Source organism: Mauremys mutica, chromosome 4 (assembly GCF_020497125.1).
Source record: "Mauremys mutica isolate MM-2020 ecotype Southern chromosome 4, ASM2049712v1, whole genome shotgun sequence".
Taxonomy (NCBI): domain Eukaryota; kingdom Metazoa; phylum Chordata; order Testudines; family Geoemydidae; genus Mauremys; species Mauremys mutica.
In genome coordinates this window covers 111,371,426-111,389,005 of record NC_059075.1, presented here as the reverse complement: position 1 = coordinate 111,389,005, position 17,580 = coordinate 111,371,426, and the positions used below count along the sequence as shown (strand labels likewise).

The window sequence follows — 17,580 nt, the reverse complement described above, 5'->3', positions numbered from 1 at the left end:
AACCAGTAGCTGTTTGGCGTTGCAAGTCACAAAGTTCCATGAAAGTGCCCTTATGCATGCGAAAGTTTCGCAGCCACTGGGAATCGTCCCACACCTGCAACACTATGCGGTCCCACCAGTCTGTGCTTGTTTCCCGGGCCCAAAATCGGCGTTCAATGGCTAGAACCTGCCCCATTACCAGCATGATCTCCAACGCGCCGGGGCCCGCAGTTTGAGAGAATTCTGTGTCCATGTCCTCATCACTCTCGTCACCGGTCTGTCGTAGCCGCCGCCTCCTCGCCTGGTTTTGCAGGTCCTGGTTCAGCATAGACTCCACGAGAACGCACGAGGTGTTTAAAACGTCCATGATTGCTGTCTTGAGCTGAGCAGGGTCCATGCTTGCCGTGGTATGGTGTCTGCACAGTTCACCCAGGAAAAAAGGCGCGAAACGGTTGTCTGCTGCTGCTTTCACGGAGGGAAGGGTGAGGCTGTACCCAGAACCACCAGCGACAATGTTTTTTGCCCCATCAGGCACTGGGATCTCAACTCAGAATTCCAATGGGCAGGGGAGGCTGCGGGAACTATGGGATATCTATGGGATAGCTACCCACAGTGCAACGCTCCGGAAATCGATGCTAGCCTTGGTACATGGACGGACACCACCGAATTAATGTGCTTAGTGTGGCCGCGTGCACTCGACTTTATACAATCTGTTTAAAAAAACCGGTTTCTGTAAAATCGGTATAATCCCGTAGTGTAGACATACCCTGTATCTCCTCACCATTCTGTATCTCATTGTATTTCTCTACTCTGGGTTCTTTACCCTCCTCCCTCACTGCATATTTCTGGTCCATTTCCAGCTTCCACTTCCATTTAAAAACCTAAATTCACAAGCATCCATAAGATTGATGCACTGCTCTGACATCACTAACTTAATTACTAACTTAGTTATTAGCATTAAAGCTATAAACACCAGTTACACTCCTCTTTACAGGTTGGGAAACTGAGGCTTTGTCTACACTAGCACTTCTGTTGGCAAAACTTTTCTCAGTCAAGGGTTTAAAAAACCCTGCACCCCGGCCCGATGTAAGTTTCATTGACAAAAGCACCTGTGTGGACAGCACTATGTTGGCGGGAGACGCTACTGCTGCTCATTGGGGATGGTTTAATTATGCTGGCTGGAGAGCTCTCTCCTGCCAGCATAGAGCAACTACACAGGAGACCTTACAGTGATGCAGCTGCAGCGGTACAGCTCTGCCGCTGTAAGGTCTATAGTGTAGACATAGCCTCTGGCACAGAGGCATGGAGTAACTTTTGCGTAAGGACACAACATTTCTTTTTTTCTCTTAAGTTATATAAGGTGATGACATGGGTGTAATTCTTTTTGAAGCAAAAAACAATGGAGGGCTTGACTGAGTAATTAGACCTGTCAACAATAGCCCAGCAGGAGGAGCTTTGAGAGCTATATAAAGAAAATAGTCTGAAAGCAGCAAACAGGCTGTTCTCAAGAGCTTTCCTGACCAGATGGCCAGAAAGATGAGAATCCCATGCCACTGCTGCAACTCTCTCTGCGGCCTTGAGAGAGAGGCAAAGCTAAAAGCATATTTTGGGAGCCCAGGCTCGGGTTGCTAATGGCCAGTTCAGGACATGGGGATGAGAGATCAGATTCTCAGCTGGTGTCCTGCCAATTTACTGCTGGGGCTGATTCGCACCAGCTGAGACTCAATTTTGGGGTGGGAGTACAAGAATTGGGAAAAGGTTTTAATCTCCATTCAGCGTCCATATGACTGCAAACAGCCTGCTTAGTGCCTGCTCTCTGGGACCAGCCGTATTTCACATATAGGTCTCCCCAGTCGTGGCAGGCATGTATCAGAGACCAGCAGCCAGTTCTATACTGAAAACTACTACTTGTAAATCAGAAGCCCTTCTCCCACAGACAGACTTCTCAGCTAAGTGAATCAACAGTGACCCTTAGTGGCAGAACAGAGTCAGTACCTGCTGGTCTTCACTGCACAGCCCTCGCTTTACTAGGATTTTAATTTCACAACAACTCAGATTAAGATTAAGGATGAAATGATCCCTCTCCCACTGTCATTTATTATCACTGGGAGCCGAATTTTTCAATGTGGTCATCTTAATAGGATGCTCAACATTTGCCTGTGAACGTTTAGATCAGCACGCTGGCATATAAACGGCCATGGTGCTAATCTAAGCATAGATATGATGTATGGATACCTCATAAGGGTCCCATACTTGAAAACCACACCCCCCTTCCGCCAACACAAAAGCAAATATTCTCCCTTTAAAAGGATAAATAATATGGAAGGCTTAGACTCACACCTTTGTCTTTGTTTTCATGTAAATTAAGATTCTTGGGATCCTTCAAGTTTAGCATCTATGTGCAGCCTATCAGTGTATACAGTGCACTTTATACACATCACAGCACTGCAGCATACTTTTGCCCATCCCCACGTCTATCTGGAACTGAAAGCCAGAGCTCACAACTAGAAATTATGATGATTGGTATAAGTGATGATGATGATGTATTTTTTATGGCTCAGCATTCATCTTGAACCAAGGCCATGCTTCAAAATAGGTTTTAAGTAGAGTCCCCACCTGTTCATTTTTCAGCAAGACAATCTGCTTTTCTGTGTTCTTATGTTGAATGAAAAAAAACTATTGGCAGAAGTCAATTTATTTTCTTGGCTGGCATCTGATTTCTGCCTGGTTTTCTAGCCAAATGGCATCTCCTCCTCCCCCTTTTAAGGTTTGCACTCCTGGCTGCTCCTCATAACCCTTTGGGCATGAAGTGGCATGCCTGGAAGCTGTGTGTAAGTCATTTGGGCCAGCACAGGGCAGTGTAAGAAGAGGGCTGAAGACTTGTTCTAAGAAGACAGGGTGGGCAGGGAAGAGATGTTTTAACTAAATAAATCATCAACTTACGTCCATAGCTCTCTTTTGCTAAAATTAAGTTGATGTATCTTTTGTGACATTCATCTTTAGTGTGTGTGTACGTGGCCTAAATTTTCAAAAATGAGTCGTGATCTTGACTGCCTCAATTTTGACTGCTCCATTTGACGCACCTTCAGGGGTTCTCAAACTGTGGGTCAGGACCCCTCGGGGGTCACAAGGTGGTTACGTGGAGGTCACAAGCTGTCATCCCCCAGGCAGCAGAGCCATGCCTGGCAGGGGGGAAGGATCACACTCAGAGGCTTGCCGTGTGAAAGGGATCACCAATATAAAAAGTTAGAGAACCACTGCCTTAATGGGACCTGATTTTCAGAAAGTGTTGAGTACCTGCACTCTGAAAATCAAGCTTCTTTAAGAGTTTCACGCTGGGCACCCAAATCACTCGTCACTTTTGAAAATGAGGCTGTAATGTGTCTGTACCTGGTAGGGAGCTGGACAGGATAAAATAATAGATGTAATCCATCCATAACTTCTGTGGTGCAGTAGCTGATACCTGTATATTGACTATATATGGCGATTGAAAAAAAATGGGGAGGTGAGAATGAGAGTCCACTTCTTTCCCCCATTTACCCCAAACTCAATTATTGGCTGACTTTTATAGCAGTTAAAGCTAGGAAGTCCTGGCGCTGAGCTCTGTGCATCTACCCTGTGAATAGGTTGCATTAAAAGAAAGGGGAGAGAGAGAAGGAAGGTGTTTAAAAAACACTTTGTCAGGTGGCTTTTGGAGTAATGTTTTGGAGAGCTCCATGGGGAGCCCATTAGGCCCTGGTGCCTTGCCACTTTATAAATTTGCACAGACCTCCATTAGTTCTGTTTCTGAAATTTCTTGATCTAACCTGTCTTGGCTGGAATTGGCTGCAGCAGATTGATCGTTGGAAAAAAATTATGAGTTTGGGGACTTGGCTTCTAGAGATTTGTATAGCGAGCTGAAATTTACAGTGCTCCATAAAACGCAAGCTTATTTCATGTGGATCCGAAACAGTGGTTTGCAGAGAGCTCTGAATGGGTAGGGGCCCGTGTTATGACTTGAATTGTGCTTTCCAGTCTTGTCACTTGGCGCAAGTACTTTTTTTTTTTTAAATGTATATGCTGTGCTGTCCTTATAATAGGAAAACACTTGCTCCCTGCTGAATGCTCTCAAATACGTCACCTCATCGAGGTGGCACTTAGAGCACAGGACTTCATTAAGGTGGAAAGGAAATAATGTACTTTCACTTGAAGTTAACCAAAATAAAGTTTAGAAACCCCACAGTGGTGACAGGTAAATCCTCCAGGTGCAGCATTGCGAGAACATTTTTTCATACCACCAAAAAAAAACCTTTTATGGAACGGTGCCACACGTTAATAATAAAAAATACTTTGGACTTACGTAGTGCCTGTTGTCTGAGGCTCTAAAAGCACTTTACAGAGGCGGTTAGGTATTATTACTCTCATTTTACACATGGAAGAATTTGAAGCACAACTGAAGGGTGTAACTGCCCAAAGTCATGCAGTGAGTCAGTAGCAGAGTTGGGAACAGTCAGGTCTCCTGACTCTCAGTCCCTTACTCCAACCACTAGATCAGACTGCCTTCATATTAGTGACGTGCAAATCCCTCCCAGCTGTATACCCTGTTAGTTCAAGAGCTCAGGGCAAGTGTGAGTGAATAACCAATGTAACATCTATCAAATGGGATGGTTCTATTGTATTAACTTGGATAGAATACATGGGCTAACAGTGTTAATGTAACCTAATCACAGTCTAACATTAAACAGTGTTAAATAAGGTCTGGGGCTTGGTATACAGAGACCTCAGCCTGCTTAGCACCATGGCAAACACATCATTAAAAATCTTTGTAATCCTTTATTAAAGGTATGGAAAAGAAGGAAACACGGTTAAAGCATTTGAAATGTAAAGTACTAAATAAAACTTTGATTTTAATAACATCCCTTGTTCCTTTTCTCTTTAGCTGTAGACAGGTTTTAGTAGGAACTCTTCCCTCCCCCTTCCCCAATTGTTTCTCTTAGATGGTATCAAAGATGCTAATAACTGTCATCCCAAATGGTGTTTGGGATTCTGCTGCAGCCGGTAGGGATGGTGATGTCATCTGGGTGTGTGTGTGTCTCTCTCTCTGGCCTCTGTTGGTCAGGACACCTCTCAGGATCGGTATGATGAAGGCCTGGAGTCGCAGGAAACAGTGAGAGTGGCAGCCATGATGGTGAAGCTAGCACCAATAGCCTTTGTCTGTTCTTTCTTTGTCTTTTTTTTTTCTTTTTGTTCGTCTATACTCTTCACCTCCCCACCCCCGGCCTATTCTTTTAAGGACCTAAAAAGGGAGTGATGGGTGGAATAGCTCATCCCCTTATTATTTTGTCTACTGATTAGGCCTAATATCTACCAATTTTGGCTCATTAACTTCTGGCTCAACATCTCCTGTTTTAAACAAGCATAATTTCAGCACAGTTCTTGAATCATATTAAGTTGGCCTTTTTGTTTAGACTAATTCAGTTATTCTGTCTCCCTTTTGTATCTTTTCCCATCAATATTTGTTGTCATAGGTTATTGTAACATCTTATGAACCCGTACATACCTTTTACAGGCTCGGTCACAATTTGGGTAAATTTGTAGGCACAGTTGTCACAACAGTTCACCTTTAGGCATCTATGCTCTGTAAATCATCCTGTGAATTTTGAAGCTTTCTGGATAAATGATTAGAGCATGCTGCAGCCTTGTGAAACAGGTGACTTTGAGGAAAAATCACCAACTTTGCCTCTTGTCTCAGGAATTATATGGACAAACTGAACTGAGGGCAATTGTAATATCGATATTTTACCCTTGAAGGGTCACAGTATTTAGGGGTGAGATGTCATGAACTGTTGAGTCTCAAGGTCTTCAGCTGAATGTGACTAGATGAAATGTGCTTAAAGAGAAGCTCCTTCAGGGCACCATGTCTATTTATTTGAAGGCACTGAAGTAAAACATAATACTACAATTGTCCATAAGTGACCCATATCCTAGGTGAACATCCATAAGCATTTTAGGACAAGGGTCATGATCTATAAAGAAAGAACAAGATCTTATTGTTGTTGATCAGAATAAATTAATAGTCCATGGGGCATATTTTCTTGCCTACTGACTAGCAGTTTTTGAGGGCCCAACTGCGACACCATAGAGCATCGCCCTTTGAAAATCAGGCCCTCTTCAGGTGTCTCAAGTTGGGCACTCGTAATCACTAGCACTTTTGAAAATTCAGGCTTTTCATCCTTATGTGTTGTGACTTATTAAAAGTGGGAACATCAACGGGATTTTCCTTGAACATAAAACGTTACATAAACACACAAGCAGAATATGAGATTGTGACATATGAGAGCACAGTTCAGACTAACGTCTAGTTGTATCACCCCTGCCCTGTAGCCTGGGGTGCCCTTTAGAATGCTTTGCTGCTGTAGCCTCCAGCCTGGATTACTCTCAGCTTCCAGCCACATCTTGGCTCTTACCAGCCTTGGTTATACTGCAGGGTGACCCCAACACACTCGGTCTTAAATTTCCCCCCCAGAAATGTATGTTCTATACTGCCCTACCCTCTCCTGGATAATACAAGTTTATTTATAAAGTTCATTATTTCTTTAATAGAAATAATATGCACACAACTTGCCACCCTAAATGGAGTTTCTCAGACCCTTCAATTTAAACAAGTTTATTTACTACAAAGAGATTTTAAGTGAGTACAAGTAATGAGGCATAAAGGTCATAAATGGTTACAAGAAAAATAAAGATAAAATGCAACTGGTGCCTAACTTTGCTTTGAATTTAACATAGTTTGTTTTCTCACCACAAGCTTTCAGCAGTCTTACTGACCAAATTTCTTCAGTCAGGGCCCCTTCTCCCAGAATCCAGTGAATGCTTCCTTTGTCATTTCAGGTGCTGTGAATGCGAAGGGCAGGGAGGTGGGGTGGTGTGGTGCCTTGGGCTGTTTGTCCCTCCTTTTTCAAGAGAAGGATGCACACTATAAAAACATTTCCAGCTGAGATTCAGGAGACAAAAGTTCTTTATGGAAGGATGTTCCCTGCTGCTTTTTCCTCAGCTATTTGAGCTTCTTTTGTTTCCCTTCCGGCTTCAGCACTCTGTTTACTGCTTAAATGCAAATTAAGCAGAGCACACATTTCTTTAAGACAAACGTGTTTGCCAACCTCAGTTTGGATGTGTTAATAACAGCATACAGTGGAATCTTATCGCTTCACATACAATATTGCTCCACACATTTTACCAGGACAATAATGACCAGCAAATTATGAGTTTTTAAATGATACCCCACAAGGCATACTTTGTACAAAGGTTATTACAATAGGATGTGGACACCAGGTTACATTCTGTCACAGAGATGCAGAAAAAGCACATCCATCCATTCAAAATAGAGCAATGCTGGATCAGAAACAGCTGTCCATTACATCTCCCAGTGGAAAGAGTGGGATGGGGAGAATAAGGAGATGGGAGGAGAGAGTAGTGGGAGGGAAGGAAATAATCACACCTGTTTGTTTCAAGGAGCATCATTCAATGGACCAACATTAATGATTCTACAGTTAGGTGCCATTCCTGGCTCATTATGATTGGTCCATTCATATTTGCACCAAGACACTAAAAGGAAAATGAAAGGAGCAGGGGACCACTAAGCAAAAAATGTTCCAATTAGTATGCTAATGTCTCATCACAAAGTTGGTCAATATCAGCACGAATAGTTTCGCTGGTGGTTTTATAGCACACTCTTAATAAGCGTGGCAAGATTGTAAAAAAACAAGCATAGAATCATGTATCCCCTTATAAATCAGTCCTCCCATGGCGGAAGAAAATGGCATTTATCCTTCTGTGATCTCTTTGCTATTTCTCCCTGTGGTTCTTTTCTTCTTCCCAGTGAGCATTTCTATAGGGATTTTTTATTTCTCTTTTTTTAAATGAACATGTTATGTGTGTATGATGATGCATGTTTATATTAAGAAAGGCAAACGTGATGCGCTGTACATCTTGCCCTTGCAGTGGAAGGTTGAGAGATTTGCAGTGGTTCTTAGGGCCAGTCTACATAGCAAGTTACTATCCGGCAAGCCAGTGTATGAATCTACAGAGTCTAGCTTACTACACAGTAACTCACTGCACTGTCACAAGTGTCTACACGGGACTCCTGGAGTGTGGCTTGGCATATGATACTGTCAAGCCACACGCTGGGACTTTTTTGATTCTATAGCAATGTTCATGCAATATATTACAGTACAGTGTTAGTGCGCTACAGACTCTCACCTTGGCTTGCTGCACAATAATCTGGCCTGTAGACAAGTCCTCAGTTGTGTCTAATGACCAGTTGCTTCTGTGGAAGTGTGGGAGAATCTTGCTTTTCATTTCCTTGCTGAGTGCCTGGCTCTAACCAATGCTCATTCTCTTCACTAAATTCTTTCAAGAATTTTATGCGTGAAATAGTGGCGTGGTAGTGGTGGTGGAAGGTTGCATTGCATTGAAACAAGTGAATTCCCTACAGTACCACTAGATTTATTATGGCTGGATTCTCGCAGAGAGAATGTAAGTCAGAGCAAGGTTTCCAAAGACAAATAAATCAACTAGACACACTGAAATTTATGGTCCCCTCCAGAGAACAGAATGGGAGCTGTGATTTATATATTTATTTACTTTAATAAATATAAAAAAATAAAGTGTGACATTATTTATAGGGGATTTTGGCAGTGAGCAATGACAATTCAATTTCTTCCTATCTACCCAGTCAACAAGTCTTTCCCTGGAAGAAGTTCTTGTTAAATGGGCAGGATTTTAAAAATACAAAATGTCAGGTGTGTGTGTAAGAGAGAAACAAAATGCTGTTTTGAAAGTTGGAAGAAGTGACTGATCAAGGGATTAATGAGAGGCCATAAAACAAATAAAAATGGACTTTTTGCCATTTACTATCAGAAAAGTAATTTTTCCCCAGGAACTATAATATACACATGTGATGTGCACCAGCCCACAAACTATACCATCCTACGTGTAAGCGTGAGTATGTTCAGAGAGAGTAGTTGGCTAAACAGGATGCTGGAAGGCTGGCATCCAGAGGATGGGAGGGGAAGGGTGTGGGATGTAGTCTCTGTGGCATGTAATGCTAAGGTATGTTCCTCTTGATGGTGACCAGCCCTCTGTGACAAAAGAAGTGGTTCAGGACTATTTAGAAAAGCTGGACGAGCACAAGTTCATGGGGTCGGATGCACTGCATCCAAGGGTGCTAAAGGAGTTGGCGTATGTGATTGCAGAGCCGTTGGCCATTATCTTTGAAAACTCATGGTGATCAGGAGAGGTCCCGGATGACTGGAAAAAGGCTAATGTAGTGCCCATTTTCAAAAAAGGGAAGGAGGAGGATCTGGGGAACTACAGGCCAGTCAGCCTCACCTCAGTCCCTGGAAAATCATGGAGCAGGTCCTCAAGGAATCAATTCTGAAGCACTTAGAGGAGAGAGAAGTGATCAGGAACAGTCAGCATGGATTCACCAAGGGCAAGTCATGCCTGACTAACCTAATTGCCTTCTATGACGAGATAACTTGCTCAGTGGATGAGGGGAAAGCAGTGGACATGTTATTCCTTGACTTTAGCAAAGCTTTTGATACGGTCTCCCAGAGTATTCTTGCCAGCAAGTTAAAGAAGTATGGACTGGATAAATGGACTACAAGGTGGATAGAAAGCTGGCTAGATCATCAGGCTCAACGGGTAAAGAGATCAATGGTTCCATGTCTAGTTGTTAGCCGGTATCAAGCGGAGTGCTCCAAGGGTCAGTCCTGGGGCTGGTTTTGTTCAATATCTTCAGTGATCTGGAGGATGGCATGGACTGCACACTCAGCAAGTTTGCAGGTGACACTAAACTGGGAGGAGTGGTAGATATGCTGGAGGGTAGGGATAGGATACAGAAGGACCTAGACAAATTAGAGGATTGGGCCAAAAGAAATCTGAGGAGTTTCAACAAGGACAAGTGCAGAGTCCCGCACTTAGGACGGAAGAATCCCATGCACTGCTACAGACTAGGGACCAAACGGCTAGGTAGCAGTTCTGCAGAAAAGGAGTTAGGGGTTACAGTGGATGAGACGCTGGATCTGAGTCAACAGTGTGCCCTTGTTGCCAAGAAGGCTAATGGCATTTTGGGCTGTATAAGTAGGAGCATTGCCAGCAGATTGAGGGACGTGATCATTCCCCTCTATTCGGCATTGGTGAGGCCTCATCTGGAGTACTGTGTCCAGTTTTGGGCCCCACGCTACCAGAAGGATGTGGAAAAATTGGAAAGAGCCCAGCGGAGGGCAACCAAAATGTTTAGGGGGCTGGAGCACATGACTTATGAGGAGAGGCTGAGGGAACTGGGATTTAATCTGCAGAAGAGAAGAATAAGGAGGGATTTGATAGCTGCTTTCAACTACCTGAAAGGGGTTTCCAAAGAGGATGGATCTAGACTATTCTCATTGGTACCAGATGACAGAACAAGGCGTAATGGTCTCAAGTTGCAATGGGGGAGGTTTAGGTTGGATATTAGGAAAAACTTTTTCACTAGGAGGGTGGTGAAGCACTGGAATGGGTTACCTAGGGAGGTGGTGGAATCTCCTTCTTTAGAGTTTTTTAAGGTCAAGCTTGACAAAACCTTGGCTGGGATGATTTAGTTGGGGATTGGTCCTGCTTTGAGCAGGGGGTTGGACTAGATGATCTCTTGAGGTCCCTTCCAACCCTGATATTCTATGAAGAGCAGAGAGAGATGCACTGTGAAATAGCTCACCTTATCCTTTCCTTGCTCTTCTGTCAGGTGTGTTTGTGTGCAGCAAAGTGAACTGTTGCACAACAAAGTTCCTTGTGTATGACTCCTTAATAGGAGACTGTCAATGGAAGGCCAACAGTATGTTGACCTTGTTGCCTTATTGCAGTGGTTGTCTGATTGTGAGTGCAGGGATATGTGTGATATAATACCATGAGAAGAAGATACTGTAGTCTTCCTCTGTGACCAGCATTTTGGAAGGATATTCTTTGTCCCACAAAACAGGAAAAGGATGAGGAATCAGTGGATTCAGCATCACTGGAGAATATCTTTCGCATCCTTACCTTTCTCATGCCTTTGGTTTAACTACTGATGGCCGGTAAAAATACCTAGCATAGGTTTGCCAACCCTATTTAGAGTGACTTTACCAATATGTAATAGCCTATAGCATTTCTCTCCGCTCTTCTGCCTTCATATCCATTGTGTCTGAGAGGGAAAAGAAGGTCGAGGAAGCCCAAAGCTACATAAGGAGGTGGCCGATGAAGAGTCTGATGCCAAGTGCCATTTTACAGGGAAGCATTAGGTTCTGTATGAAATCTCGGGCCCAGATGCTCAGCAGATGTAAATCAGTATAGTGCCACTGAAGTCAATGGAGTGATGTTGATTTACACCAGCTGATGATCTGGTCCCTAATTTTTTTTTTTTTTAACAAGACTGCCCATTTCTTTAAAGGGGAGGCTGTTTTGGTTAAAGTGGGTCGGATGGCTAGGGGCAGCATCTCTCACCCATTGCTGGGCTACCTTTTGATTTCTGTTTTCAGGCAATGAACACAGACAATCCCCTCTGAGTTTTCCCAGCAGCTCTTTCAGAGAGTTGCCCATTATAGGTATTTCTCCTTGGAGTGCCTTTAGCTGAGAAATTAAGCAGCGTAACATGTGTAGAGACATCGCAATGCTCCAAATGCTAATACTCTGCTGATATGGTTCAGTGACAGGGTTGATATAATACTTAGCCCTGTCTCTCACTCAGAACATGTAACGGGGGAAATATAACTATTCATTAGCAAACAAAAGGGAGGGATTGATACTTGGAGAACAAATCAGGTCATGGGGATGGTTTCTTTCAGTTGTGACTCAGCCTTCAAGTACTTATAAACCTGCTAATGGTATGCCACATGGCTCTCTTTAATGTGCCTGAGAGAATTATGTACTCGGCTCTTTTTTCCTCCCTATATGTTTTTTCTTTTGCTCGTCTGTGTTCTTGGCCTCCATCACCGTGCACTGCTTACCCTTCTGAGCTGAGAAAGAGAACTCCACTTCCTTTCCCTCTGGGGTAAAAGGCGCTTGTTGCACTGGTGGTTTCCATTGCATCATCAGGTTCCCAGTTTATGGAGGAGAGAGCGTATGTTGTTTGCTCACAGAATTCTAGTGGTTTTTAAGCCTGGTGGTGTGTAACACATGCCATATACAAAAAATAATAATGAGGGCATGTCTGCTTTAGCCTGAGGGTGGCTGGAGAAGTGTATTTACTTCCTGGTTACGTATTTCCATTGCCTTTATGGTTCTTATGGTAATTGGTAATTAGGGAACAACACCATCTTACATAACTGTAAGAGCATTTATTACATGCAACGTATCTGACAAACTGGGGGAAGGGAACATGGACCCTTAGCTAGAATTTTCAAGTGACTAGTATGTTGGAGTGACCAGGTTGAGGGCCTGAGTTTCAGAGAGTGGGTGCTCAGCAATTTCTGAAAATCCTTTAAGGCATCTCAAGTTAGGCACTCAAAAATCAATCATTGCTTTTGAAAATGTGGGCCTATAAACAGAGGCCTGTTTTTATAGCTACTCAACCATGTGCCACTTTCCTCACTTGAGTGGACCCATAGAAGTGTACTGGACTGCTCCCCAGAATAAAGCAATGCAAGTGCTTAAGTGCTGGCAAGATTGAGCTGTAATCTGTGTGTACATGGTACCTAATGCTTTTGTCCTGCCTGCTATATCAAAGGTTTTAAAACCTTGAGTAGACCTGCCCAGCTTCTTTCTCTGTATCTTAATCCGATGGCAGCTTGTAAAATACCTTCCCTTTTGCCATGGAGCTTGCAGAGTGATTTAATGAAACATTTACAATCTCATTTCTTTTTGTCTCTTAATTTAAATGTTCCTTATTCAAATATTCACAGCTTGATGGTCCCGCTCAAGGCAAAAATCCACCATAAAAAACCTAGGCAAAGATGATGCTAGACAAATGGGCCTTTTGGAATGGGGTCTCTCATCCTTTTTCCTGACTTGTCACCAATGAGGTCTTTATATATTTCAACAGCTCTCACAATCTAAGTTCCTCATCTCCTTTAATCATCTCTTATATATCTTCCATTCCGCTTTCATCTGTCCTTTATTTTGCCCATCCCTGCTGTTGTCATAGCTTGGAGAATTAACCAGCATCTCTAAGGGGTGGGAACAAGGGCAGGTAAGGATTGATCTTTTTTCACTGCTAACCCTGGGCCAGTACCTTTACTCACACTGCATTGTACCTTTTCCTCAGTTGGCCCTGTTGACTCCAATGGGACTATTTCTGGTGTAAGGTACTGTGCAATGCAAGTAAGAGCATTGCAATCAGGGACTGTGGTTCCCGGCCAATGGGAGCTGCGGAGGCGACGTACAGAGCTACCTGATCATGTCTCCGCCTAGCAGCTGAGTGAGGGGGATGTCGCTGCTTCCGAGGAGCCGCCCCCCATGTAAGTGCTGCCCAGAGCCCGCCTCACCCTGTCCCGTGCCCTCAACCTTCTTTCCCCTCCCACACCCAAACTCTGCTGCCGCTGGGGATAGGATAGGGGGCGCGGTGATTGCCTGAGCTGCCCCTGAGCAAGGCGCACCAGCCGCTGCAGAAGTCACGTAAAGTCATGGAATCTGTGATTTCCGTGACCTCCATGACAAACTCGCAGCCTTACTGATTATCCATTGCCCTACCCCTTGTGTGGTCATCTGTGTGTGCTAAGTGGGTATAAAATGCTACCATACTGATTTTGCAGCTTGTAAAGATGTAACTGACTCTCGGGATGACAAGAAAGTGGAAAATAGGGGCCTGCTGTCAACAGCTCTATTTTTCATGACTCTCTCACCCTCCCAAGGCAGTTCTTGTTGAAAATATTGTGGCCATGAGGCTACCAGCAGATTCTGTTACACAGTGGTATGTACATAGGCCAAGATTGTCAAAAGAGAGATTACATGATTTCCCCAATGTCCTAATGCAAGATTTTGGCACAGTTGGGAAGAGTACCCAGATCTCGTGACTTCTCATCTTGTGTCTCACTCACCGGGCTTGTTTTAAAAGCACTGCCCTGTAGCCACTTAATATGAGGGATTCATCAAATAGGTTCCCTCCCTTTGGCTTTTGCAAAGACAGTGCAGATGTATCATTTTGAGGTAACGTTTTCTTAAGGGAGAGATGTGCTCATGCAAAGGACTTCATTAGGCACTTGTCTTTCTGCCTTAGGGCTTGGCTACACTTACAAGTTGCAGCGCTGGGAGTTACAGCGCTGGTCATGCAGCTGTGGAAGGGCCAGCGCTGGAGTGTGGCCACACTGACAGCTACCAGCGCTGCAGTGTGGCCACACTTGCAGCACTTTCCAGCGGTGTATTGAGAGGTGCATTGTGGGCAGCTATCCCACAGAGCACCTCGTCCCGTTTTGGCGCCGTTTTGGCGCTGAGTATTGTGGGAAGGGGAAGGAAGTGTGCGGGTCATTCCGCTTCCTGTTTGCCAGCGCCCCGTGGTGCATCGCTTCACATCCCAGCATTCACTCTTTCCAGCAGCGTTTGGCGCCATTGTGAGTGTCTTTCTGTTACTCTGAATCGCGATTTCTGTGGCAAATGGAGCCCGATCTGCTGAGGACTCTGCTGATGAGTGTCACCAGCACAACACGTTTGGCAGTCCAGCTATTCCTTCAGCTCCAAAGTGACAGTGAGGAGTCCGACGATGATATCAATATGGATTTGCCTGCCGCGTGTGACACTAAAGTGCTTGCGGCATTTACGGAAATGCTCAGCACCGTTGAACGCCGCTTTTGGGCTCGGGAAACAAGCACTGAGTGGTGGGATCACATCGTCATGGAAGTCTGGGATGACGAGCAGTGGCTGCAGAACTTTCGTATGAGAAAAGCCACTTTCATGGGACTGTGTGCTGAGCTCGCCCCCACTCTGCGGCGCAAGGACACAAGATTGAGAGCTGCCCTGACGGTGGAAAAGCGAGTGGCTATTGCAATCTGGAAGCTGGCAACTCCAGACAGCTACCGGTCGGTCGGGAACCAGTTTGGTGTGGGAAAGTCGACCGTGGGAATCGTTTTGATGCAAGTTTGCAAGGCAATTAATCGCATCCTGCTAAGAAAGACCGTGACTCTGGGGAGCGTGCAGGACATTGTGGATGGCTTTGCACACATGGGTTTCCCTAACTGTGGAGGGGCGATAGATGGGACGCATATTCCTATTCTGGCCCCCCCCCACCTGGCATCAGAGTACGTTAATCGTAAGGGGTATTTCTCTATGGTTCTCCAGGCGCTTGTGGATCACCGCGGGCGTTTCATTGACATTTACACAGGCTGGCCTGGAAAGGTGCATGATGCACGCATCTTTCGGAACAGTGGCCTGTTCAGGAAGATGCAGGCAGGGACTTTTTTCCCAGACAGGAAGATCACAGTAGGGGATGTCGAAATGCCCACTGTGATCCTTGGAGACCCCGCGTACCCGTTACTGCCTTGGCTCATGAAACCCTATACAGGGAAGCTTGACAGGAGCAAGGACCGGTTCAACTACAGGCTGAGCCGGTGCAGAATGACTGTGGAGTGTGCTTTTGGCCGTTTAAAAGCCCGCTGGCGTTGCTTGTATGGGAAGCTAGACTTGGGGGAAAGCAGCATCCCCGCGGTTATATCCGCTTGCTGTACCCTCCATAATATTTGTGAAGGGAAGGGTGAAACATTCAGTGAGGCATGGACCACCGAGGTTCAAGTCCTGGAGGCTGAATATGCACAGCCAGAGAGCAGGGCTAATAGAGAGGCCCAGCACAGGGCTACAAGGATTAGGGATGCCTTGAGGGAAGAATTTGAGGCTGAAAGCCAACAATAATGTTTGCTGCCTTGCATGGGAGTGAATTGCACTGCTTACACTGTTATTCTATTATCCATAATAATAATATGATTTGTAGTGCCTCTTTCTTTACTGGGCTAAGGTATCTTTCACTATCTGCTATAATAAAGACTGTTTTCAAAGCCAAGAATTGTTTTATTGAAAAGAAAAAAACTTCCTTGACAGACAGACAGACACACAACATTTCATGAACACAAGAGGGCAGGGGTGTGGGTTGGTGAACTGTACAGTCACAAGTTTGCATATGCCCTGTCTGGATTGCTGTTTAATGAATCCTGCACTTCAGGGTTCATATACTGCATGGTGATGGGGGTTGAATGCAGAGGGTAAGGGTGGTGGTAGGTATCAGGGCTGGTTGGGGAACGTACAGGTGTTGGAGGCAGCTGGTGGTGGTAAGAACCTGGATGCTGGGGAAAGGTGGTTTGAGCTGACATTGGGGCACAAGGCACAAAGGACGGGGCGGGTGGGGGAGTAGCACGGTAGTGCTCTGCTTGCATGGCAACGAGTGACTCTATAGACTCCGCTTGGTGCTCCAGGATGCTTAGCAGCCGCTCCGTGGTTTTCCTCTTGGCCACTGCATTTCTCTTGCGTGTCCTGCTTTCTTTCTCTCGCCAATCCTTCAAGTCCTTACTCTCTCGAGCAGACTGATTAAGAACAGTTTTCAGCATGTCTTCTTTGCTCTTTCGGGGATTTTTTCTCAAATTTTGAAGCCTCTGTGATGTTGAACATCTGGGCAGTCCAGTAGTCAAGGTCACTGTAGAAACAGAAATGACAACATTTAACACGGGCAGCATTGTATCCACTATCTCCAGACATGAATTGTTACACTGAGGGAGTGAGTTCTTATTTAAGCATTCTTTTACCCACACGCATAACACTACAGAAGCCACGAAATGGTGAGTGAGCAGTGCTTATATGGGGAGAAGTGGGGCTTGGGTGAAAGAGGGGAGCTGGTTGCTTCGGGTAATCTGGAGTGCTAGAGGGGTTGAGTGAAATGAAGATGCAGATGCAGGGGTGATCTTATCTCCCTATCTCTTCACTAAAGAGTCTCACAACATTTTTCACAGGACTTAATCCTGGAAGATGTTTCCCTACTGCGAGTCACTAGGGAACAGCGGGGGGCTCTTTTAGAGCAATGTGGATTCCGCCCGGGACCCTATGCGGCTTGCCTGTGTTCAGAAATGGTCCCCCCACCACTGGCAGAAGAGTGGCGCGGACGCGTCACCGTCACTGGGACAAGGGACACAGTGGCTCTGCCTATAAACCTGCGCAGGCATATTGCCCACGCTCTGGATGAAGCTTTTGCTGAGATAACTGAGGCAGATTACCGCGACGTGATAGACCACATCAACGGGCTATTCCACATCTAGAGGCTGGCATGCATGCATCCATAACCCCCCCTCCTCTCCAGAAACATTTCACCCAGAAAATAAAAGCCGCTTACCGGTAACACGCTCCTCTGCTTGTCCTTCTGCAACTGCTGGCTGCTGCGATTGGGTGCTTTCCTCCTGGCTTGAGAAGAGCTCCTGGCTGCATGCCTCCAGGGAATCTGCGGTTTCTTCCCCCATGCCAGGAGCTTCACTCGCGGTTTCCTCCCCCCCCATGCCTCCGCCTCCGCCGCCTCCTCCGCCTCCTCCTCCTGTCCCCCAGCCTGCTCAGAAGTGTCCATCGTTATCCTGGGATTGGCAGTGGGGTCACCCCCAAGTATCTCATCCATCTCCCTGTAAAAACGGCAGGTCGTGGGAGCAGCTCCGG

At 45.3% G+C, this 17,580-nt stretch overlaps 1 protein-coding gene across 4 annotated transcripts in view; it reads left to right on the top strand.

The window, feature by feature from the left end:
• The window catches only part of TSPAN4 (tetraspanin 4), a 539,052-nt gene that overhangs the window by 53,307 nt on the left and 468,165 nt on the right, over positions 1–17,580 (top strand). The window lies entirely within an intron of this gene.